The sequence below is a fragment of the Acartia tonsa genome, chromosome 1 (assembly GCF_053477335.1).
Source record: "Acartia tonsa isolate MP-2025a chromosome 1, ASM5347733v1, whole genome shotgun sequence".
NCBI classification, from domain to species: domain Eukaryota; kingdom Metazoa; phylum Arthropoda; class Copepoda; order Calanoida; family Acartiidae; genus Acartia; species Acartia tonsa.
Window position 1 is genome coordinate 5,066,464 of NC_137260.1, and position 5,847 is coordinate 5,072,310.

The following is a 5,847-nucleotide window of genomic DNA, read 5'->3' on the forward strand; positions in this document are numbered from 1 at the left end:
TACCTTTTGATTGGTGGCAAAGTTTACACTTAAAATCATGTTAATAAAAACTTATGTCATAAAAAATTGCATTTTTGTGAGAGAAAAAAATTAATTAATAATTTTTACTAAAAAAAAGGCCAACCAACCAATCCCTTAGCAGATGGGGAGAGAGGACTCATTGAATACATGGATCATATGAGCAAACTGACCGCTGTTGCAAAGTGTAGAAGGGGATGGGGAAATACGCGCGCGCCCTCTGCCCCCCCATCTCCTTAAATCTTTCCTCCCGTCTTGTGCGACAATAAATACTGCTAAGTGTTTATTCAAAAATTAGCATGTAATAAAAGTAGCAAAATTTGTATTTTTACGAATATCTAATGAGCCTGTTAATTATGATACTAAAAATAATGGGGGGGGGGGGAGAAAGGACTAAAATGTATTTTTAGCATAACTTGAACTTTTTTGTAAAATATCCTAAAAAACTTGAAGTGGTAAAATAAAATGTAATATTTGGAATAATTAAGGTGCTTTCCCTCTATGGGCTTGTCAAGATTAAATCATTTTTTTTTGAAAATAAGAGGGGGATTTTTGTATGCCTGACCTTTGCAGAGGACACTAACATGCGGTGCTATACCATTGCGGGCTACCCACTACCTAGTATAACCTTACCTGAACTGAACTAAAATAATAAAGGGTATGGGGGTATTCTGTGCTTAACTAGTCACATTGAAGTAAACCACCACAGATTAAAGGATGTAACAATAATATAATTTTATTTTTTTAAACAAAACATTTTTTGCGGCTTACCAGGGACATATTAAAGCAGTACAGCAAAGCTTCAAGCAATGGCAACTTCAATTGAAACTTTAGTTGTAAAAAAGGGGACAGAAAGAAACAAAAAGGGGGTGGAGAATATGTTTGTGAGTATGGAAAGTTTACAAGGGGGGCGGAGTTGTGTTGTTTAGTAGTCTGAGGGGACGAGGGGTGGGGTTGTTTTTTTTAATAAGAAAAGGAAGGTTTTACTGTTTGAGTGTCGATGTATGTGTGTATGTGCGTGTGTTTGAGTTTCTGTGTATGTCATTTCGGTGCCTATATGTAGTAATACGTAAGTGTGTGTGTGTGTGTGTAGGTGTGACGTGTAGGTATCAGTGTGTGTGTGGGTGTATGTGTGTATTTTGTGTGTGTGTGTATTTGTGTGATTGTGAGACGGCGGTGGGAATAGTTATTTATCGCAACGTATTAAAGACAGCTTTCCGCGGATATTAAATTGAAAATTATAAAATTAAAACAAGTTATGTTAACCCCGAGGGGCCATGGGCCTGAGTTAACAAAACTGATATTGACTTTATACTTTTTATTTTCATAATTGTGAAAAAGTGTCTATACAATCTATACAAGGTTTTTTAGTTTGGCTGAGAACCGGTTCTAATCCACCGGATATTACCAGGTTTCGAAGCCATATTGATAAAAATACTTCCCAATCTCTTGTTGTTGTCTAAATACTTCTCACTTCCCTTTACATTCTTGACATTGTAGGCCCTAACCTAACACCATATATCAAATTTTATCAAAAATAAAACATTTAAATTTATTATATTATTATTTTACTTATATTTATAACAATGTATTTTTATAGACCCCTGAATAAACCATTGAATAAAGTTTCTAGGATCTAGAAATCAGAATATATAGAAGTAAACTTTTTTTAGCAGATTCCCCCAAATCATCTTTGAACTACAAGCGATTTTTCTCAAAAAAAATTTTCAATGCTTGTTGTATATTGTGTTAGGTTAAATAAAGGTTAGAAGAGCCCGGCAGTGAAAGGACCCCGTAAGATTAGATCGTCTGCAGGGGCAAGTAGTATGTTTTTTTCTTCTTCAAAAATCTTATGTAAGGGGTTCAAAAATAGGCCTGAAAGCCCCAATTTATTTTTAAAAGAAAAACTTAAGCTTTCTAGACTTTTTCTAAATTCCTTTTTCTATGTTTTGAACCCGGCCTTGGTAAAGGAAAGGCTGACTGAGCAAAAAAAGGTTGTACGGACTACATTTAACTAAATATCTTTCTATCTAAACTAAGTTTCAATCTTTTCTATCTTTCTAATTAAATCATATGAGTTGCATGATATCTTTCTAAATTCTAACTATAACAATTATTAAAAGCGAAGCTTTTCTATAATTAGGATCCGTCCATCCCTTATAGTTAGCTATTTTCGTTAATTTAAACAGGTCAGAATTGCCCGATAGATTTCAAACCTTGCATGCTGATTCCTTTAACAGTTAGGTACGACTTAGAAAGCGCAGCAACTCTGTAATCGTTACCAGAAAGTCCGTACGTCCATTTAAAACAAGCTGATTTTTTTACTTTTTTGAATGTTAAAATTATCTGATTTTTTGAATACTGATTCTTATTACAACAATGTATAGTGTTATAAGCGAAGCATCTCTATAATCAAGTCCTAAGAACTTCAGTATGTCCTTAAACAGTAATATGTATTTAATCAGTTTTGCAACAAATTTACTTACAACTTTGCATAGATAGACAATAGACATATGCATTAATATTCAGTTTATTCAGTTCTGACACTCTACAAGTGATAATGTTTGTTTGCCCTTCGATTTCAGAGCTTCGCTTTCATGGATGTTGTCATCCTTGTGTTATTTATACTTTGTCTAACTATACTTCTTATCTGTCTATCTATCTAAATAAGCGTGCACATATTTTGTATGTGATTTTGTGTGTGTATGTCTTTATGTTTGTGTGTGTATGTGTGTGTACGTCTTTGTGAGTGTGTGCAATTCCCATCTAGCAACTAACAAATGCTGCTTGTTTTGAAGCAGTGACAATAGTTCTAGAAAAAAAGTAAAAAAAATACGAGGATCAAATTGTTTATTAAAAAAGGCTGGCAGAAATATTGTAACGGTTATCTCTAAGTGCTTAATTGAGCACTGAAAACCCCTCCCTTTTTAATATATTGGTGATAAATAGGGTGTATATGTTTTATTTTAGGTTAAATTAGGTCTAAAAAGATGGGGTGGGGTCAGGTTTTTGTGTTTTCGACTGAGCAATCTAAGGGAAATCAACAAAAGAGGTTACAAAGAGGAATAGAAGGATAGAAAAATAATGTGAGAAGCCAAAAAAGAAATCTAAACATTCAATCTAAAACTACATTTATATTTGATAGATAACACAGCGTTTCTTACATAGATTGTAAAATGTTTAAAAAGTGAGCGATGTTTTATTGAACACGCTAATTATAATATTATGAAGTGGAATTTCAAAAATATTTTTAATATTTTGTGTCTGATCCCCTGAGTCTGTCGTAAAGACACATTGCAGAGAAAGGGAAAGAAAAAAAGGATAGCAACGAGAAAAAAAGGGGTAAAGTTCAAAAGGAGAAAGATCTTTTATAGTATGGCTTCGAAACCGATTAATGTCCGCTGGATTAGAACCGGTTCTCAGCCATACTAAAAAATGATGTATTGCATTATATTACAGAAATTTCCTACGAAATAATAAAATGAAAAATCACAATAATTAGTACCAGTTTTGTTGGACCCCGAGGTTTAAATCTTATAATTTATCATTTTACAAACCGCGGAGAGCTGTCTATAATACAATGCGATAAATAACTATTCTCTAACAATAGCATTTCTACAAGATTTAGAGGGTTGGGCCTAAAGTAGAGTACGCTAAAACAAATAGTTACCAACAAAAAGGAAAGTTTTTATGCTTTAAAATAATATTTATACTGCAAGCACGATTAAAATATTCTGTAATAAATAAACAAGACATTTATTTTAAGATTTTACATTAAAAAATGGTATCAATTAAAAAAACATTAAATATAAGAAAAAGTTTCAAAGTATGGTGCTTTCCCTAAAAGTGCCTAGCCTCTGCGGGATCTTTACCTGTGTTGTCCTAACCCTGCAATGCTACCTTGTACCTAGTATAACCTTACCAAACCTGACCTAAAGTAAAACACAAAAACAAGTACAACTAGTCCTAAAAGCTTACAATAACGTTGTTGACAAGTGTCTAAAAGTTTCAACCACTAACTTTTATCTACAGAAGGGGTAATTTGGTGTTTTATTATTGGGAATATACATCAATTTATCCGCCATTGTATCTCTTTAGATACCTGTGAAAAACTACCTTAACCTCACCCCCCCCCCCCTCAACCGATTTTCAATTTAAAAAAAAGGGAGGGAGAGCCCATTATTACAAATAAATATTTAAAAAGAGTTTGAACAAAATCCAAATCTTTTACAAAGAATTAACAAAGCATGACAAGGTCGATACAAATATCTTCTCCTGAGAAATTGGATAAGTGATTTCATTATACTTGTCAACTTTTTAACTATTTTTTTTGTTTCTTTTGTCTTTGTTTAAAATTGTGTGTCTAGTCTTTGTACCCTTCTATTAATTGTAGCACAACTACTCTAATTTTGAATCAAAATAAGTTTTAACAAACTAGCGGCTTCGTCCCTAGCCTCTAGGGGCTTTGCCCCAAGAGGTTTGATCAAACTAATTTTTCGTATTTTAGATTTAAAAGAAAAATAAAAATTTAGGGGGGGGAAATTTTTTTTTGTAGGGGGGGGGGGGGTTAGTCGACCCCACTGTGGTTTAAATTTTAGTTTTAAAAATATTTTTTTTTTTTTGGGGGGGGGTGGTATTTTTCATTTTTGGGGGATGGGGGATGTCCCACCTCCTAAGAAAATAGTTATAAACTTTTACGGGGAATATTAGAAGCTACCCTGTAAAGGAGAACCCGATCGGTTCAGCGGTTATTGAGATCCTTCGCTACAAACAAACAGACTACCATCGTTCTACTTTGTATTATAGATAGCTTTTTTTTCAAAACCGAAACTATTCTAATCTAAGAGTATATCCGCAATGGATATTTATGATCGTTATTTTAGGCAGATTTGTATCGTCATTTCGATAAAAAAAAATTATAACCAAATGGTTATACCTTATAGACATTTTTTTGCAATTTTGACACTTACTATGTAGTATTTAATCATCTCATCATTTTGAATTTTAATGGTGATTTCTAGAATTATTAGTCAGATTAGTTTAAGCGAATCATATGTGAAATCAAGTCTCAAAAATGTTAGTATGTCCTCAGAAAGAATCTTTTATTTAATAATTAGGAGGCATAAAGTTGTTCTACCCTTTTAAGGACTTTTTCTAAGTGTTAATATTCAACTGTCTGATTGTCTGATAATTGAACTTCGCTTTTCAATGCTCTTTTTTATTTAATTAATTTTTAAAAAAATTTGTTTAAATCGAATCATCTATTCTACTTTAATGTTCTATAAGTAAATCCTATCTATAATACAAAGTAGCTTGATGTCTGTCCGTCTGTCCGTATGTCCGTCTGTCCGTATGTCCGTCTGTCCGTATGTCCGTCTGTCCGTCTGGCTGTCCCTTAAGATCTCGGTAACCACTGAACCGATCGGATTCTACTCTTCAGGGTATATACATATTGGTCCTGTGGTGGTTTAAGCTATTTTTTTGGGGGGTGGGACACCCCCAACCTCCCAAAAAATGAAATTTCCCCCCCCCTCAAAATTTTTTTTTATTTTTTTAAAAACTACCTTATGGGGCAAAGTCCCTAGAGGCTAGGGGCGAAGCCGCTAGTTATATAAAATAGTAAGGTTTTTTATCTTAAGATTTAAATAAGTATTAAGACGATTGAGTTCTCTATTTTAGGGCAGCTTGACATAGATCCTGGGATGGTTTTCGGTTATTTTATTTCAATTTAAGTCTTGGGATAGAATAAGGTCATAGTTTTGCCAAGCCCCTAGATGCTAAGAGTACAGCCGCTAGTAGCCTTTATTGAAGCTTAAAAACGTTATTACA